The following is a 20808-nucleotide window of genomic DNA, read 5'->3' as shown; positions in this document are numbered from 1 at the left end:
AGAAACATTAATGAATCACTAATTTGATACATTCTCAATAACTTTTCCTAACAGTAAACTCGGTGGTTTCATGCTTTCTTCCAAATTAAACAATTCCAGTTTAGTCTCTTTTCATCTTTGGTAATCCTCCTTGCTAATATATCTGGTCTTTTTAATATCAATTTATGTTTTTCAAGAAATAGAGGACATCTGATAATCATCAGGAACCAAATGGTAGATTGGATGGAAACCATAATGTCTACACCTCTGATAATTATACCCTGGGATCCTCACAAAGAAATTCCCACATATCAAAGCATAGAAGAGGAGAACATTCTGCAGTCTTATCATCTACAATAAATGGATCTTACAGTATTCACTGGGAGAACATTTGAATACACCATTGGAAAATGAAGAATTTGGACATTGTAGACCAGATGACAGAAGAGTATCTTTTAAAATGCATTCCATTAACTAAGTTTAGTGCAATATTGATAACCCTCTACTGAGAAGCAATTAAAATAGCAAACTATTGTATTCTAAGGCATTATTCTAAAAGGCATACATATGGAAAGCCTGGGTGTGAATATGCCTGCATGGTGCTTGGAGAGAATGCCATCATTTGAGTTTTCTTCTTCCTGAAGTTGCTCTATTAACAGTATTCACCAGAATGTTCCCTTTGCTCAAAGTAATTAGAACTGTCATTTCAGGAGGAAACATCACACCTGGTACATTATATACACAATCAGGAGAGACAAATATATTCAATACTGCTACTCCCTCAGTAATGGGGCCTCTCTATTTTACCGTCTAAAACAGAAAGGAATATTTGTGTTCAGTCTTACCAGAAGACACCAGAGTCTTCATTTGTTAACTAGTTTATATAATCAAGTGAGAGATTAGAGATGGCCACAAGAGACTTGTATTTTAAATAGCTTCCAGTCCCTGAGCCATAGAGGGTGATACCGTGAACCAAACCAAAGACTGAGATATGCCTTATAACACTCTCACTCCAAACCGGGAGATGTGAATCTAGGAGTCACAGCTGCAGAGACATTCTACCTTTGCTGCTGCTGATAAACCCAGATGTCACACCAAGAAAGGTGACAACAGAGACCTCAGTGGCACCTACCTGTAGAGGTTGGTAAGGTCCCGGTGTTCACAGTCTATCTACTCCTCCATAAACAACGCGAGATGTTTTATGCTAGCAGCAGAGTAATGACGCTAAGAGACTGAATGATGAAATGCCAGTCTGCCAGCCAGAGTACGTTTGTTTTCTGCTTGAAAAAGCCACTTTCATGTTGTATGACAGCTTTCCTAACTGCAAATAGCTCAGAAAATGACAGAGAGTGAATGAGAATAAGTGATTGTAAACTGGCAAACAACTATTTGCTACTATTTGAACTACTATTAAACTGTTCATTCAATTTCTAGTCAGAAGCCATCACTCAGCTGTGGAACCAGAATGTAAGCATTATTTATTCGGTGGCATTACAATGCCATCTAATCTTGAGGAAAATCTTGGAGGCAAAAATCAGAATATCCAAAAATTGCCTTGACATTTAGTGGCAAAATACAGTGCTTAACCATAGCTCTTTACTTCTCTGTATTCTTTTTCTCATTGTTATTACCGAAATGCTTGAATTCCATTCTCATTCCAGTGTTACACCCTCAGTAATATGATTTTTTTTTCTTACTAGCTGTCTGGCCGGGTATTGTTAGCACTAGGCAAAGCTGAGGTTTTGTAAGCCGTGCATGGGCTAGACCTGTCTTCCTGGAGTACCATTAATTTCTATTGGGAATATGCTTTCACAGCTTGCATGTTCTCTAGGACAGAGTTGTTCCGCACTGAAGAAGAACGAGGAGTTACCAAAAACTGAGGTCAGCTACTAGGTGCCCTGTATATTTTGTGTTATTTAAACTTCTTAACGATCTTAATGACATAAGTAGTTTGCCTCTGTTAGAAAGAAGTTGAGGCTTATCTAGGTTAAATGATTTATCAGAGAGTTAGAATTTGACCCCCAAGTCTGACTGATCCTAAGCCCACCCTATCACGTTGCTTCTCCTAGGAAGCTCTTGGTGGTATGTCCTCTTCCACTGGAACGAAAGTGATTCAAATCTTCAAAGGGAGTCAGTTAGCACTTACTGTGTACACAGGTGTACATTTGAAATAATGGGGCAAGTAATTTTCAGGCAACTGTTCCAGAGTTAGAGTTTCACATGAGAGTTAGCTTTTTGCTTGTGAATTTGGGAAGATTATGTTTTTAATAGTCTAAGGATATTGACCACATTGAAAGCATCTTTTAGGGCATCTTCTAAGACTGCCTTCAGATCTGGAGTCATAGGCTTCTGTTTGTTTGCCTCCTTGGTTATTTGTTAGCTTGTTTTTAATGTTAACTGTTTTTTCCCAACTTCTTATCCTCTAAAAGTGTACTTGGTGTTTGATAAAAAAACATGTTAATTTGGAGTCAAGTTTAGTGTTAGTGAATAGATCAAGTTATTTCATGTCATTTTGTGTCTAAAAAGAATTGATCCTACAGTAAATGGATGTGAGTAAGTGCACCTCATAAAATGAAATGTTTGAGTATTTATAACACTGTCATAATGGTTTCCTAAGGGTGTTAGAAGAAAAAAATCTTTCTGGAGGATGTTTTGGCAATATGTATCAAGAGCTCTAAAATTTTCTATTTTGGTCCAAAAATTTCACTTCTAAAAAAACTTAGACTAAAGAAGTAATCAAAGATGTATGCTAGGATTTTTTTTCTGGGGCACTCATCAATGTGTTATTTAAAAGATACAAGAATCAATATAACTAACATGGGGAAATAATCAAATTACTATACAACTCTAAATAGAATACAAAAGCCTTCATTTAAAACATTGTTATAGAATAATATGTAATGCTTCAATAAATATTCACAACATATTAATAAATTATTTTTTCAAATATATTAAGCACAGTTATATTTGATATGAATATTATTCTTTATACATATGATGTACAGGTACATTGTTTGTGCACCAAAAGGTATCAGTGATTTTGGGTGGCTATTTTTCTTCTCTCCAAGTTTCTTATAGTACATAATATTAATTTTGTAATGAGAGTATTTTAAAACCTATTAAAAGTGCTGGATTTAGTCTATACTTATACTTTATAAATTATAGTAGCTTAATCACTTGGTTTAACTAATGGAAATTTAACGTAGCCTTTTTCAAAAATACAGCCTTCACAGACTAGGAGAAAGTATTTGCAAAAGACATCTGATACAGGACTGTTATCCAAAATGTGCATAGAACTCTTAAAACTCAGCAATAAGACTGAACAACCCAATTAAATGGGCAAAAGACCTGAATAGACATCTCACTAAAGAATATACAGAGATGGGAAGTAAGCACATGAAAAGATGTTCAACATCATATGTCATTAAGGAATTGCAAATTAAAACAACAGTGAGAAACCACTGTATACCTATTAGAATGGCCAAAATCTAAAACTGACAACACCAAGTCCTGGTGAGGATGTGGAGCAATAGGAACTCTCCTTAATTGTTTGTGGGAATGCAGAATAGTTCAGCCAACTTGGAAGAGTTTGGCAGTTTTTTACAAAATTAAACATACTCATACCATATAATCTAGCAATAGTTCTTCTTGGTATTTACCTAAGTGAATTGAAACTTACTTGCACACAAAAGCCTCCATGCTGATGTTTATAGCCGCTTTATTCATAATTTTCCAGACTTGGAACCAACCAACCTGTACGTCAGTAGGTGAGTGGTACGTCCAGGCAATGGAATATTATTTAGCGATACAGAGAAATGAGCTATCAAGTCAGGAAAAGACACAGACAAACCTTAAGCACATATTACTAAGTGAAAGAAGAAGCCAATCTGAAAAGCCTACATAGTGTGTGATTCTACCTATATAACATTCTGGAAAAGGCAAAACTATGGCAGTGGAAAGATTCATGGTTTCTAGGGTCTAGAAGGGAAAACAGATGAATAGACAAAGCACAGGGGATTTTTAAGACAGTGGAACTATTCTGTATGAAATTATCATGGTGGATACATGTCATTATACATTCAATGAAACCGTAGAATATACAACACCAAGAGTGAACCCTAATGAGACTTTGACTTTGGGTTATGATGATGTGTCAATGGAGGTTCCATTGTAACAGATGTAGTGTTCTTGTGTTGATAATGGAGGAGGCTTTGCATGAGTGGGGACGGGGGCTATATAGGAACTCTCTGTGCTTTCTACCCAACTTCACTGTGAACCTGAAAATGCTCTAAAATAAGCTTTATTAATAAAAAACATACAGCCTTCAACTTGCTGTCTGTAGCAACTTACACCCAAAAAGGAAGGGAAATACTGCTGATACTCTGGAGAGTTAGCTGATTGAATCTCTGAGAAATCTCTACATGGGTTTGGGGGAAAATCTATGAGTTTAAAGCGGAAGTTGCGAGCATTTTCTGTAAGGCGCCACACAGTAATATTTCTGGCTTTGCCTGCCACATGGTCTCTGACACAGCTGCTCAGCTCAGTAGCATGGAAGAGGCCGTAGAAAAGATTCAGACAAACAGGTGTGGCTGTATTCTCATGAAACTTTATTGTCCAAAACAGGTAATTTGCTGACCCTTGATGTAAAGCAAGGGATGGGATATATGGTAGCATGGCAAGCATGACGTAGGTGTGTACCAAAGCTTTGAAGTGGGAAGAGGAGCTCAGGAGCTCTGCCAATGGTGAGGTTGTTGGGGGCTAGAAGGAAAGATGGAGAAGGAAATTTTGCCTGGTATAGAAGTAGAACAGCTCTCCCCTGCAGTTCCTTGGGTCTGTGAACAGTTGTGTTAGTTTGCAGGAAATTGCAAAGAAGTATTAGTTCTCCCTAATAGTACCTTCAGAAATGCTATTTGTTTTCTAGGAACTAGCTAATCCCTCAAAGAAAAAAAAAGTGGTTGAAAATGGTAAGAGGTAACAAAACTATTCTTTCACTGTCTTAGGGTCTTCTCAGAAGCCAACTTGGAATGAGAACAACAAAGAAAATACCTACTGAATCACCAGCTTCCCAGAATTCAGCTACCTCAGTGTGTTTCACGGGAATAAGGTTTGTAAGTAGACTTTTCTGTCTGAGAAATCATTACCTACATCAAAGCATTTCCTTATACCAGGGAGTTAGAGGAGATGGGCCAGAGTCGTGCCTAAATAAAAGAACATACTTAAAATCAAAACTACAGTGTGGCAGAGTTACATAAGCTTTGCTGTTATTGGATTGAAATTGACCTCATGATACTTTTCCAACTTGTATTTCCCCAACTCCTTATAATTCTGTGAAGATAACCTGACAGAAAATCCCTTTCACAGTATTGTTATATTAGATGAAACATAAGTCATTTTGTTAAATCTCACAAGTGTGCAACTAAACAACTTTGGGAAGAATTCAGCATATATAAGCATGGTAACCTTTGATTGCATTCTTTCAGAAGTAGACATGAAAATGAAGTGCATTGCTGGTTGTGTGTTTGAAGTTTACTTTTTCCAGTTTTCTTACATAACCAAGATATAAACTTAAAAAAATAAACATTAGAGTAACAAAAATGTAAAAGAAAAACCTCATGCATACTACATTATACATAAATGTCCAAATGAAAATGCAGTCTTTCATTAAAATGTATTTAATTATATTGTTAAATATAATTCTAAATATCCAAATGTGTCTACTGAAGCAAAACTGGAATGGCAATCAGAGATTAAGATTTATCTAAATGTTCTGTCTTCAAGTATTTCTATGTTGTTGTGTGTGATGGCTCTCCAATATTGATAAGAAATCAATAGAAAGTAGAACTCTGGGCCTGGTCATGAGTCCCTGATTAAGTACACCTTCACGGCAGGGAATGTGTGGGTGAGCTCTGTTTTGCTTGTGTACAGCATAGGTTTTATTTTGGGATCAGTGGACTATAGTCATGTTCTATTCTCAGAGCTCCACCTGCCTAGCTAGCCAACTCTGACTTGTACAATGAAGAGAGAAAAATCTCTCTGTATGGGAATAGACTTGCCTTTCTGGATTTGAAGAGCTTGACAAATATGGGAGACTTAGTGCTTTAAAAAAGTTGTCAACCTTCTACCTTATAATTAACGTAGTCCTACGGCCTCTCCATGCAACTTTACTCAGCTTTCTAATCCTATGCATTTACTGAGCATCTACTATGTGTAAGGCATGCTACTGGGTATACTGGGATGCACAAGGCATGGCTTCCATGTCAAGTGAGACCCTTAACACTCCCTGTGAAAACATAACTGCTCATTAGGAGATCCTTGCTGGGTAGAGTAATCTTGGTTGTAGTTTTTTCTCCTTCATCACTTTAAATATGTCCTGCCACTCCCTTCTGGCTTGCAGAGTTTCTGCTGAAAGATCAGCTGTTAACCTTATGGGGATTCCTTTGTGTGTTATTTGTTGTTTTTTCCTTGCTGTTTTTAATATTTTTTCTTTGTATTTTATTTTTGATAGTTTGATTAATATGTGTCTTGGTGTGTTTCTCCTTGGATTTATCCTGTATAGGACTCTCTGTGCTTCCTGGACTCGATTAACTATTTCCTTTGCCATATTAGGGAAGTTTTCAACTCTAATCTCTTCAAATATTTGCTCTGTCCCTTTCTTTTTCTTTTCTTCTTCTGGGACCCCTATAATTTGAATGTTGGTGCATTTAATGTTGTCCCAGATTTCTCTGAGACTGTCCTCAATTCTTTTCATTCTTTTTTGTTTATTCTGCTCTGCAATAGTTATTTCCACTCTTTTATCTTCCAGGTAACTTTTTCATTCTTCTGCCTCAGTTATTCTGCTACTGATCCCTTCTAGAGAATTCTAAATTTCATTTATTGTGTTGTTCATCACTTTTTCTTTGCTCTTTAGCTGTTCTAGGTCCTTGTGAAACGTTTCTTGTATTTTGTCCATTCTATTTCCATGATTTTGGATCATCTTTACTATCATTCTGAATTCTTTTTCAGGTAGACTGCCTATTTCCTCTTCATTTGTTAGGTCTGGTGGGTTTTTACCTTGCTCCTTCATATGCTGTGTGTTTCTCTGTCTTCTCATTTTGCTTAACTTACTGTGTTTGGGGTCTTCTTTTTGCAGGCTGCAGGTTCGTAGTTCCTGTTGTTTTTGTTGTCTGTCCCTAGTGGCTAAAGTTGGTTCAGTGGGTTGTGTAGGTTTCCTGGTGGAGGGGACTAGTGCCTGTGTTCTGGTGGATGAGACTGGATCTTGTTTTTCTAGTGGGCAGGTCCATGTCTGGTGTTGTGTTTTCGGGCGTCTGTGACCTTATTATGATTTAAGGCAGCCTCTCTACTAATGGATGGGGTTGTGTTCTTGTCTTGCTAGTTGTTGGCATAGGGTGTCCAGCACTGTAGCTTGCTGGTTGTTGAGTGGAGCTGGGTCTTGGCGTTGAGATGGAGATCTGTGGGAGATTTTCGCCGTTTGATATTACGTGGAGCTGGGAGGTCTCTTGTGGACCAGTGTGCTGAAGTTGGCTCTCCCACCTCAGAGGCACAGCCCTGACGCCTGGCTAGAGCACCAAGAGCTTGTCATCCACACAGCTCAGAATAAAAGGGAGAAAAGAAAGAAAGAAAGAAAGAAGAAGATAAAATAAAATAAAATAAAAAATAAAGTTATTAAAATAAAAAATAATTATTCAAAATAAAAAAATTAAAATTAATAAAAAAAAGAAAGAAGAGAGCAACCAAACCAAAAAGTAAATCCACCAATGATAACAAGTGCTAAAAACTATACTTAAAAAATCAAAACAAAACAAATAACGGACAGACAGAATCATAGGACAAATGGTAAATGCAAAGCTATACAGACAGAATTATACAAATACACACTCATAGAAAGAGAAAAAGGGGAAAAAAAAATATATCGTTGCTCTCAAAGTCCACCTCTTCAATTTGGGATGATCCGTTGTCTATTCAGGTATTCCACAGAGGCAGGGAACATCAAGTTGAATGTGGAGATTTAATCTGCTGGTCCTGAGGCTGCTGGAAGAGATTTCCCTCTCTCTTGTTTGCACAGCTCCCGGGGTTCAGCTTTGGATTTGGGCCCGCCTCTGCCTGTAGGTCGCCTGAGGGCGTCTGTTCTTCGCTGAGACAGGATGGGGTTAAAGGAGCCGCTGATTCGGGGACTCTGGCTCACTCAGGCCGGGGCGGGGTCGGGGGGGAGGGGCCTGGATTGCGGGGCGGGCCTGCGGCGGCAGAGGCCGGCGTGACGTTGCAGCAGCCTGAGGCGCGCCGTGCGTTCTTCCGGGGAAGTTTTCCCTGGATCCCGGTCTCCTGGCACTGCCGGGCGGCACAAGCTCCCGGGAGGGGAGGTGTGGAGAGTGACCTTTGCTCACACACAGGCTTCTTGGTGGCAGCAGCAGCAACCTTAGCGTCTCATGCCCGTCTCTGGTGTCTGCGTTGATAGCCGCGGCTTGCGCCCGTCTCTGGAGCTCCTTTAAGTGGCGCTCGTAATCCCCTCTCCTCGCGCACCAAGAAACAAAGAGGGAAGAAAAAGTCTCCTGCCTCTTCGGCAGTTTCAGAGCTTCTTCTGGACTCCCTCCCGGCTAGCTGTGGCGCACTAACCCCTTCAGGCGTGTTCACGCTGCCAACCCCAGTCCTCTCCCTGGGATCCGACCTCCGAAGCCAGAGCCTCAGTTCCCAGACCCCGTCCGCCCCAGCGTGTGAGCAGACGAGCCTCTCGGCCTGGTGAGTGCTGGTCGGTACCGATCCTCTGTGTGGGCGGGAATTTCTCTGCCCTCCGCACCCCTGTTGCTGCGCTCTCCTCTGTGGCTCCGAAGCTTCCCCCCTCCGCCACCCGCAGTCTCCGCCCGCGAAGGGGCTTCTAGTGTGTGGAAACATTTCCTCCTTCACGGCTCCCTCCCACTGGTGCAGGTCCCGTCCCTATTCTTTTGTCTCGGTTTTTCCTTTTTTCTTTTGTCCTACCCAGGTGCGTGGGGAGTTTCTTGCCTTTTGGGAGGTCTGAGGTCTTCTGCCAGCCTTCAGTAGGTGTTCTGTAGGAGTTGTTCCACGTGTAGATGTATTTCTGATGTATTTGTGGGGGAGAAGGTGATCTCCGCGTCTTACTCTTCTGCCGTCTTGAAGCTCCTGCCACCAGTGTTTTTTAAGTGCTAAGTCCAGAGAAACAGCATTTAGACATAATCATTTGAAGGACGTGCAGTTCATTCACCTTTAAGGTCTTGTTTTCAGCCCTGGATTCAGCCCAGCAGCTCTGTCCTTGCATTATCTTGCCCTGTTTTCATCTCCCCTGGCCGCATACTTCCACCATTGGCATTTTGACATTGTATTAAATGAAGCAAACACAGAAAATCTACTGAAAATCTCACTCACCCAAAGTCTGCTACATAAAGGCACGTAAAAGAACCTTCTGAAATACAAAATTAGAAAAAGTTTTTCTTTCTTACGGAATTAGGTACGCTCATGAAACGGTGTGAATTTTGACATTTATATTATTTCCTATTTTGCTCTGCCTGTCAGGAATCTTCTGGTACAGATTTTGAAACTGAACTTTAATCGCTCTTCACCAGTGTTTTTCAACCATTTTCCCCCTCATTATTGCCTCCTAAAGGAGCCTTTTAAGGTATATTTGTTTCTAATCATCTAATTAGGCCCCCTCCCATGAAATTTTAATACCACTGATATACTGTGTATCTGTTTATGTACCATATGTGTATCTGTGCTTTATACAGAAAAAGAGTAAGATTTTTTTTTTTTACCCTCCAATAATTTGTTAATGCCCCATTGAGAATGTGTGCTATGTAGTAACTAATGGCCTATATATCCTTATATTCACATTCCTCTGTCTAAACTTGCTATTTTATTTAATTTTCCCTGGTTCTCTATGTGTATCTATATGCAGAAACACGCACACATATAGTCAAATATAGTTGCTGAATGCAGTTTCGTAAAGAACCTCAAATTTAGATAATTTGATATATAATTAGATGTAAAATGAGAGACTGCAATCGGTGCTACCATAGGCAAACTTTGCACTGGAAATAAAGAGGTTATTTAGGAACTAAGCTTTGATCATGATGCTTATCAAGATAAGGCTCTAGCAGAATGTGTTGATGTGACCAAGGGAAAGAAAACATAGAGAAAATCCATCTTGAGTGTGCTTGTGCATTAGAAAATATCTATCAACCATGAACGCAGGATGGAGGAAAACATTATAAACTAGAACATTGTAAGCAAATTGTTTTCTGTCACAAGTGTTTCTTTTAACAATATATCCATGTCCTCTAATATATGTTCGTATTTTACCAAGGTCCTCATATATATATATATATATATATATATATATATATATATTATTTTGAGTTTCTCTTCTATTCCCCATCTCTAATAGTTTTCATTAGTCTTTTCTGAACTCTTTGATCCTATCTATCTTGAAGGGACACAACCGAAAGTACAAGGAGTGTCACAAATAAAAAGGAATGCCATGTTACAAAACGTATTTCCTGTTTTGATGCACCCAGACATGCAGTGTACTGAACAGTCTTCAGATTGATGTGCACATTCATTTCCAGGCACAAGTGAACTGTCAACCTTGCTGAAATTATTTAAAGCCTGCGTTTTTGATGTGGATTGTTGTTGGAGCCATCTCTCTAAAGTACAGTAATAAATGGATTCAAGATACATGGACAGGTCCAGATGACTTTCAAAGCAAGGCAGTATTGCCTTGTTCTGGCAAATGAGTCCACAAAAACAAAACAGTTGGGAAGTAATTGTTTTAGAAGAGTTAACATCTTCAAATGTTTGACATAAAAAACATTTTGTCAAAATTGACCTAATTAATAATTTTCAAATTTCAAGAAATATATGTTCTAGTGGAGACCAATGCAACACCACGAGGACAGAGATAGTTGAGATAAGTCATACTTGTTGAGTAGAAAGAAAAACAAAAACAAAAGCAAATTGCACTGGAATGTGTGTGATAGTGGCTTTCTTTCCCAACTGGTTACAGAAGAAAACTTGAACTATTTTAATTTACATACAGCCACATAACTTCATGCAGGCATGTAAGTGTTTCTGAGAGTAAATGAGGGGAAATTGGAGAGGAGAATTTTAGGAAAGAGAAGCAATTGTTCATATTTGTAAGGATTGCAATGCTAATGCATGTCAGAATCATTTAGGTGATTCTGTAAAAGTAAAAAGTAAAAAAAAAAGTAAAAGTAAAAAAAAGTAAAAGTAAAAAAAAAAAGGAAATCATTCATTTATTTAATTTAGCAATTATTTAATGAGCCTCTTCTGGGGCCAAGCACTTCTCTAGGTACATAAGTTTTTCACACAAAGATTCCTGCTGTCAGAGGGGTTATATTCTAGTAGTGGAAGATGCAGACTATAAATAATACATGCAATAAACTAAATCATAGAGCATGTTAGGTTATAAGTTCTATGGACAAAAAGGAAATGTAGAATGGGGTGAGGAGCATCATTACCTCTTGTGCAACGGGATGGGGGCCTTTTACTGTTTTCAATAGAGTAGTTAGTAGTAATAGTGGTAGTAGGAGTCCGCAACCCTCACTGTTAAGGGAACATTTTTCTGTTTTTTTTTTTTTTTGTTTGTTTGTTTTGCGATACGTGGGCCTCTACTGTTGTGGCCTCTCCCGTTGCGGAGCACAGGCTCCAGACGCGCAGGCTCAGCGGCCATGGCTCACGTGCCCAGCCGCTCTGCAGCATGTGGGATCTTCCCGGACCAGGGCACGAACCCATGTCCCCTGCATTGGCAGGCGGACTCTCAACCACTGCGCCACCAGGGAAGCCCTAAGGGAGCATTTGAGCAAAGACTAAAAGGAGATGCATTAAGAAACTATGCAGATATTTGGGAAAGTTGGATTTCAGGTAGAAGAAAAACCAGTACAAAAACTCGTAAGGTACAGATGTGTTCAAAGGACAGCCAGGAAGACGTCTGGCAGAAGCAGAGGGAACCTGAGAAAAGAAGTTGAGAGGTTACCTGGGACCAGATCATGGCAGATCCCATGAGCCGGTGAAGGGATATTGGACTTTTAATATGACTGAGAAGAAGGACTTTTGGGGAGCTTTAAGCAAGGAGTGTTATATTCTCTCTGGCTTCCATGTGTTAAGAATAAATCATGAGGGGGCTTAAATGTTAAGGAAATACCTTATTTCGCTGTATTTGTTTCCTTAGGGCTGCCCTAAAAAATTACCACCCACTAGGTGGCTTGAAAGAACAGAATTTGTTCTCTCCACAGTGCCGGAGGTCAGGAGCCTGAAATAAAGTGTCACAGGGCTGGTTCCCTCTAGAGGCTTTAAGGGAGAATCAGTTCCATGTCCGTCCCTCCTAAATTCTTGCTGCAGGCAATCTTTGGCATTCCTTGGCTTATAGAAGCATCACTCCAATCTCTGCCTTCATTTTCACACACCTTCTTGCTGTATCTTCTCATGGACTTCCTCTCTCTGCATTTCAAATCTCCCTCTCCTTTCTCTTATAAGGACACTAGTAATTGGATTTAGGACCCACCCTAAATCCAGAATGGTCTCATCTCAAGAGCCTTAACTTCATTACACCTGCAAAGATTCTATTTCCAAATAAGGTCACACTCATATAAGTACTAGAGGTTAGGACTTAGGTACATCTTTTGGGGGGATTCAGCTTAACCCACCATATTGATATTTTGTCCGGAGGAAGGGTGACTCCAGGTTTGTTTGAATGCTAATTATGTCACGTATGACTCAGATTCTTTCCATTTTTTTCCCTCACTGCCACCCTGGGTGTGCTGGTTTTGTCTTCTTCAGTCCATCTCCGTAGCTTCAAGGTGGCTGCAGCTGTTGTGGGTGTCAGAAGAGCTACATCAATATCTGTAAGAAAGAAGGACAGCCCCTTCTTTGCTCCGTGAGGGCGGGGGTGTGCCTCTTTTATTTACTGCAGTCCCCAGCACCCAGAGGAGTGGATAGAACATTATAGTGTCAGTAAATATGGGTTGAATTAATTATTTGTTGTGGATTTCATCACATGTTCATGCCTTCACCAAAGCAACATTTATGGGAACAGGTACGGGGGCTTTGAACAATTGGCGTTCCTAAGGCCAAGGATAGCTTAGCATAAAAGGGGAAACACCTTGCTGTTGGGCCCCCAAATTATTCTAGTTAGAAAAGAGAAAAGGGCAGTGGAAATGGTTATTGGATAAGCGATTTCAGTGTTGTAGAAAAGAGTGTGTCAGGTAAGTTCTGGTATATGCTGAATTGAATTGTCATATAAGAGTCAATGATATTTAAGAAGTTGAAGTCTTACAGACTCATGAAATTTCTCAGAGACTTTCAGTGTCTCCCTATTGTCTAGACTTAAGCCTGGGTGTGAGTATTATCTTGCTTCTTATGACATTTTTGTGTAAAATGTTCTGTTATGCCATTAGCTTATACTGTATCTTTCTGCACAAACCATTTGCATAACAATAATGTATTAATTTTACAAACTAGTAATAAATTATTAAACGATTTGGTATAGACAGGCCGATTCTGTCAAAACCATGGGATCAGCTTTCATGAACAGTCAAAAACTGACACCACAGTGTTTTGTTTTGTTTTTTTTGTTTTGGTCTGAAATAGTTTAGGAAAGAAATAAATCCCCTGAAGTTTTTCTAGGTTTTCTCTTAGCAAATACTACATGATATATTAATGTCATGAAATGAGAGCATTCGTTTTCTAAATTAGTACCTTTCGAGTCCATCCTTTTTTCTTCAGCATTCATGTCAAGATAAATTAATTACAAAACAGCTGCTGTAAAAAATCTCAATATGTGTATGCATGCCCATATATGAATCAAATTGCATTTATTTTACATCGTGTATGACTTGTTTAGACAGATTTATTTAGACACTTGAAGACTTAACCACAACAAAAATAAAAACTAACCGTTGTCTCCACTGTATCCGAGGGCTGCAGAGGGAAATGGGATGTAAAATAATACCTCTAGCGGTTAGCAGGTCACCCTTTCAGGATTACTGATTGTTCCACTAAGTGGGCAATTAAAAATGAAAACCGAAGAGCCGAATATCCAGATGTAAACAGATGCTTATTTGAAACTTTACAAAGACATTAAAACACCTTCTGTTCCTCAGCATTTCCTTGAAGGTGAAATGGGATTCTGCAACTTGCTACATTCAGCTCACCAGAATTTACAAATAATCAGTACCCCCAGAGAGAAAAGGAACAGGGGCAGGAGGAAATGTGACAAATGTGTTCAAATCCAAACTGTGGGGCCTGATGGCTTGCATCCCAGACTTTTTAAGAGATTGGCTTGTTGTTTTGTTGCAACTGTCACAAAGAATTGATGTTGAAATTGCACAGTCCCTAACGGATTAAAAATATTGAGTCTCTAAATTAAACAATAGAGCGGAGCTGGTGACTAATACATTTAGAACAGGAAATGGTAACCATAGGAGAGGTATATTGAACATACCTGTGGAAGCAGTTGAGAGGGCCAAACAGAATCAGCTAAATTTCTAAAAAGATTATATGTACCTGGAATTAACCCACACTGTTTTATAAAGAACATATGCTTCAAAAGAATCTACGACAAGCTGGGGAACACAGCAGATTTTAAAAAGAGTTTCCATCCTGTTCTATATGACAGATCGTCAGAACCAGCTGTTGTGGGATGGATGATGCCACTGTTTGGTGGGTGTATAGCTCAGTGTCAGGACACATCCAGGGAGCATTTCTTCCTGACAGTGACCATGGCTATGGAAGGATCTTGCTGAAAAATGCCGTTAGTTGTTAGTTACACTGCTTTTGTCTCACCTGAGTAGCTAAGTCTTTTAGTACGGATTTGTTTTTTTTTTTGGAAGCACTGGTTAAATTGTTTGGATGACAATGAGGTCACCTGGTTGGAACAAGTTTTTACTGAACAGCTGCCATATGGAAAGCTCCTTGGTAAATGTTAGTGGAGGAATGAAGAAGTAGACCAACATTCCTCAAACATGTCCAGAGTTCTTACTGTGAGCAAGGTTCTATGCTAGATGCTGGGAGGAAGGGGTGGGATGGAATTAGGAAAAAGACGTGGTCTTCGGCCTCAAGGAACATCCAGTTTAGAAGCTAAGACAGCTAGCAAAGTTTCTGTCTTTAGGAAATAGTTTTGAGCATCTACTGTGTGTACCAAGGAGTTTATGATCTGGCAGTATGGTTTCTAGTTATGGTCAAAGGGATGACTAGAAGGTATCAGGGAAGATATTAAAGGATAAGGCAGCAATTCAGTGGGTTATGGAAGAAGGGAAGGATTTCAACAGGTGGAAGTGAGTGACAAGTATTTCAGGCAGCAGGAAAAGTATGAGAGGTGATATGGAGATGCCGATGGTAGGGGTTAGGTTCAGAAAACCAGGCAATGGATTTTGGCTGAAGATTAAGGAATGTGGAAGGGAATACAAATAACAGGAAAACATGGGGGTCAGATCCTAAGTAATTTGAACTGAATTCTGGTAAAAATAAAATATTAAAAGATATCGAAGAGGGAAGCTATGATCATAGGTGGATTTTTGAAATACTAATCTGATTGCTATGTGTAAAGTTGATTAAAAGGGAGTATATTTTAGAAGCAGGAGATGCGTTTTAGTAAGTCATTGGTTCATGTAGGAGCCAAGGAAGGGCCCTTGGCGGTGCTTATGAAAACAAACAAAAAGATGGATGGCAGAGTTTTGTACAAGTAATAATCAACAAAGAAGGGCTGACTGCTAAATTATTTGATACTCACTGTAAGTGCAATAACATTTCAGAAAGTGAAGAAATCAATAAGACTGCTACTGATTTTTTTTTTTCCCACTGACCTACACTTACATATCTTAAAGCGAGAGCTTGTCAATGTAACATTAATGTAATGGTAGTATGTATTCTCCATTGACCCAGCCCTGGTACTCTGTTTAGTTCCTTATGTTCACAGTTGTTTTATCCTCTGTATCAGTTTTTTTTTAGATGGCTGGGATCCCCAGGGGTCTTAGCAGTGTGTCATGGGGGCACTGAGGCCAGTGTCCTCAGTGTTGCCAGGCAAGAAAAGAGTGAAGAGCTGTCAGGTTCTGGGCATTTCTTCCACTGGACAGCAGCTAATGGGAGCACTAGGGTCTAACAATGCAAAGATCCTTTCACGTAAAGAGCAGTTGGCTGGCACAGTTCTTGATTTATAGCCCATATACAGTTTTGGATCAGAAGAAGTCAGCTGGTGAGATCTGTATCCACCAGGAACACTTCAGGTCCTAGCCATCTCCCAGACCACCTTCTTGACTGGGGCCTCTGAAATTCACAGCCCCCTACATCCTTCTCCCATGCCCCCAGCCTCACCACCTTTCCTGCTTCCACAGCCTATATTCCTGGTATCAAAAGACCAGTTCTCTCTCTCTCATAATTGCCCCTCTTAACACAAGAAGAGGTGTCTCAGCTGTCCACTGGAAGCCACATCTTTAGTAATAAGAAAAATAGTTCCCCTCAAGGATGGAGGCTCAGTTTTTAAAACTAATAGCTTTTATTCTGGCCTGGTGGGGGTAGTTCATCCTCTGCACCAGAATTTATTGAATAACTCTAATGCAACAAATGAAAAAGCAAACCACTTTGAGTTTCATATTAAAACAGATTCCACCCCCTCATCCCACTACATTCGTGTGACTTTTTTCAAGGAGACCTACACATTATAGAATGTTTTCGTACATGCTCTCTCATGTGATACTTGTCACAACCCTAGAGGTCATCGTTCCTTTCTGCCAATTGGGAATCTGAGGGCCAACATGCTGGATATCACATGACTGAAAGTGACAAAGTTGTCATGAGAATTTAAGGCTGTTCCTCCAGCTCTCCTTGTTTAATATGTTGGCTGTTGATCAAAGCACTGAAACAATGTATATATGCTGTAGCTCACCTCTAACATTTATTCTATTATTAGAATAATAATTATGGTCTATTTCCCTATTGACCAATAAAAGGAACTGGTAAAATTTCAGAGGAAAGTCTCTTAGAAGGAATTGGTCACTGTATGATTTCCCTCTGGTTTCTTTTGTTTCTGTTGCTGGTTGTTTTTAAGCGAATTATTTTTTAAATTGAGGTACAGTTAATTTACAATGTTGTTAGTTTTAAGTGTACAACAAAGTGATTCAGATACATATATTCTTTTTAAGATTCTTTTCCCTTGTAGGTTATTGCAAGATATTGAGTATAGTTCCCTCTGCTATATAGTAGGTCCTTGTTGTTTACCTATTTTATACATAGTAGTGTGTATATGTTAATCCCAAACTCCTAATTTATCCCTGCCCCTCTTCCCTCGCTATCCCCTTTGGTAACCATAAGTTTGTTTTCTATGTCTGTGACTCTATTTCTGTTTGGTAAATAAGTTCATTTGTATCATTTTTTTAGATTCCACATATAAGCAATATCATATGATGTTTGTCTTTCTCTGCTGTCTGACTTACTTCACTTAATATGCTAATCTCTAGGTCCATCCATGTTGCTGCAAATGGCATTATTTCATTCTTTTTTTATGGTTAATTAATATTCCATTGTGTGTGTGTATGTATGTATAAAGATACACACACACACACACACACACACACACACACATATGTCTTGTTTATCCATTCATCTGTCGATGGACATTTAGGTTGCTTCTGTATCCTGGCTATTCTAGATTTCTCTCTGTTTTTGATTCAGCATTCACTTAAGCCATTTATTGTGTATTCATGGTATTGCAAGTACTCTTCTTGGTTCTAGGGATACACTGATGAAAAGGTCATGATGGAATTTAATATACAAAGAGGGCAACATCAATAACTACACTGCAGCATAAGTGTTTAATAGCCGCTATTAGGATAATGTTGGGTTTTAAGCCCCCTTTTTATGCTTTTTGTTACACCTCTCACAAAGATTTGGTCCACCTGGGTATTTTCTGTCTCTCTAGTCTACCTCTCTCCAAATGATGGTTTTCATTATTTGACTTGTTCCACCATTTTTGCAAGATGGCCGTTGCCCCGGTCTTCACACCTTTACACAAGTACATCTAAAGGAAACAGGGAGAATTTCCTTCCCAGACCGCTTGCAGACTTCTCCTGATGTACTTTTTTGGCATTTTGTCTGTGCTCTGGCTGCAAGAGAAGCAAAAAACTTGCTTTATCAGCCCTTATAGTGGAAGCAGGCTCTGCCAGCTAGAAAGAAGAGGGTGTCGTGAGGAAGAAAGGCTGTTGAGTGAATAACCAGCAGTCTGCCACGGTAAATCACTATAAAATTATGATACTTAATTTTTGAATGCATTAATGTGATCATTTCTCAATGATGGTGAGGTCTCGAGATTATGTAGTAGAAATTGGAAAGGTGTACATTATTTATAATACTCAGTTACCATGATGGTAGCTGAGGATAATAAATAAGATCTCTATTCTCCAAATAAAGCGTTGCCTCTAATTCTCAGATCATGGACAGGTCACGTTTACCATTGTCATCATTGTGAGCCTCATCATTACTTTTGAGTCATTCTCATCAGACAGCATTCATTTAGTCCTCTGCTTATACAAGATGCTGCATTATTTCTTTTTCTCTCAAAAATGTGGGAAATAATGCTTTTGGAGAAATTGGGGTATTGGGAGGATAAATGAGGTTTTGCAGGTGTATTCCATTGTATGTAATAGATGGAATCCTGAAAAGTGGAGTCTACATTGAATTTTTTGTAACTTGAATCAATTTTAAATGCACTAGGGGAGGTTGGTATTTAAAGGCATATTGTAGTGAATCTGTGTTGCCAGGACTCCATTTAAAATGCAGATAATAGGTCCCAAGTTCAACAGTTTTCTAAACTTGTAGTTTTTTCCATGTTGGGCTGTTCTTAAATTGGTTATGTGCTTTATACTTTTTCAGGGAAAAGTCATTATAATCCAAGATTGTCTTTATTCCTGTGCATATAATATCTAGTTATTTTGATTGCTGTCTTAGAATTATCATTATTTTTATTGTTCACGCTTTTGGAAAAGTTTTATTTTGGATTAGCCATTTTGGAAGGTTCAAGTAGTAAAATCTCAAAAATGGAAAAAGCTGAGGAATCGCATATATAGTGGCTTATCGAAAATCTAGTTCAACGAATGACTCATGCTTAGCGCGCGAGCACGTGGAACCTTGGGAGGAGATAAAGCAGCTGGAGGTGAGGGCAGTAGTACTTCCGGCTTGATCCCTTCCTGGCTTCTCCTTCTTTGGGGAGGAGATGCTCATGTCAGCTCCTTGTGCAGGCTTTGGAATCAGACCACCTGATTCAAATCCTGGCTCTGCCACCCATGAGAGGTAGGCAAACTCGGTAACTACTATCCTCTCTGCATCCTAGTCTTCTTATCAGGTTGTAAATGGTGGGTAATACACAACACACTAGGTCAACATATTGTGGAGGTGGGATGAGTTAGTACCTGAAAAGCACTTGGAACAGTCCCTACCTGAAGCAGGCACTCGGGAAAGTTGGCTCTTAACATTATCCTCTATAGAGTATTCACAAAGTACTGTGACATGGAAGGGCGTCTTTTGAAATGTACCCATCTAATCCCAAACTTTCATTTTACCAGTCAGTGAGCAGAGACCCTGAGGGGTGAACTGGTTTTCCTAATGTCAGGAAGGGAGGTGGTGGCAGTGAAGGATGCTTAGCTTCAGGCTGTGGAGGCCTCTTCGGTTTTTCCCATTGGGACTTGACTTAACTCTAGAGGTTATCAGCACTTTATTAGAGGAACAAAAAGGCAATGCGTGTCCAAGATCCGTTTAGGCGAGACTTTCTCAAACTGGGCACTACTGACGTTTTGGGCCAGATGATTCTTTTCTGGTGGGGGCTGTGGTGTTCACTGGCGGATCTTGAGCAGCATCCCTGTGTGCCAGTAGCACAAAAATGTCTTCAGACGTTGCAGAATGTCCTTTGGGGGACAAAATTGCATGTATTTGAGAACTGCTTTGTTAGTGCAGGAGATCGTTCCGGGAACACTCATGAAGAGGGATATAGCCCCACAAGATGCTGAGACCACACACAGCGGCCCCCAGGGAACTTTCCCAAGGCGGAGATCTCACTCCTGTTGTGTGCACATGCAACAGCCTGCCTCAGTCTCAGAAACAGAAGGGCCACTCTGTACTTAGTGTGTGAACAACGTGTTTATAAAATAACCACTCATCAGAATAATGCAGAGCGCCTCAAAATGGGTTTGCATTTCAGACTCTTAATAAATAAAAGTGATACAAGGTTACTTGTCTGAAGCCCACTGTTATAGACCATGCGAATGAAAACCTCTGGACCTTAGGAATCAAGCAAAATGGAATTTTTCTTCAAGTGTGCGCTGGCGGCACATTATTCACCCAGCCCTGGGAGCTCTCAGAGCCCAGCCCTTGTTTCATCTGAGCCTCCACACTCCACTTATATCTTCTCCCTGCTTCCGTCACATGTAGGAACCTCTTGGTTAAAATCCATTTTATACTAAAAAATAATCTGTGAAGAACACAAACTCAATTTATGGAATATAACTATTAAAAAAAAGTGATGATTATTTTCCATCAAATATGCTATTGCTTATATACTCCCATGTATGCTACAAACAACATTTTTTAGCACTATAATTTTTATTAATACTATAATTTTACCTTACAGAGCCTCTTCATGTGTATTACAGTCTTTAACCCTAACAGTAGTATTTAAGGGAAAATCAATTCAAAGAGAATGAGTAATTATTTGAGATAACCCCATCAGTAACAAACAGACCATTTCTCCAACTAGGTCCTCTAAAGGAAAATCCATGTCCTTTCCACGTTACATTTTCTTTGAAATAAAGCTCATGTGAT

The 20808-nt window shown here is 39.5% G+C and overlaps 1 protein-coding gene and 1 long non-coding RNA gene across 2 annotated transcripts in view; both read left to right on the top strand.

Annotated features, from left to right (window-relative positions):
* The window catches only part of LOC307197492, a 739380-nt gene extending 733950 nt beyond the window's left edge, over positions 1 to 5430 (top strand). The window contains exon 10 of the long non-coding RNA XR_013831420.1: positions 4980 to 5430. This is a non-coding gene — a long non-coding RNA (uncharacterized lncRNA). The remainder of the gene's footprint in view (positions 1 to 4979) is intronic.
* Positions 5431 to 8590: 3160 nt separating this feature from the next.
* DCC (DCC netrin 1 receptor) overlaps positions 8591 to 20808 on the top strand; it is a 1193354-nt gene continuing 1181136 nt past the window's right edge. The window contains 1 exon segment of the mRNA XM_079943413.1: positions 8591 to 8712. The gene's annotated coding sequence lies outside the window, so the exon portion shown is untranslated.

This window comes from Stenella coeruleoalba, assembly GCF_951394435.1.
Source record: "Stenella coeruleoalba genome assembly, chromosome: 14".
NCBI classification, from domain to species: Eukaryota; Metazoa; Chordata; class Mammalia; order Artiodactyla; family Delphinidae; genus Stenella; species Stenella coeruleoalba.
Note: the sequence above shows the minus strand (reverse complement) of the source record. Positions and strands in the feature narration are given on the sequence as shown.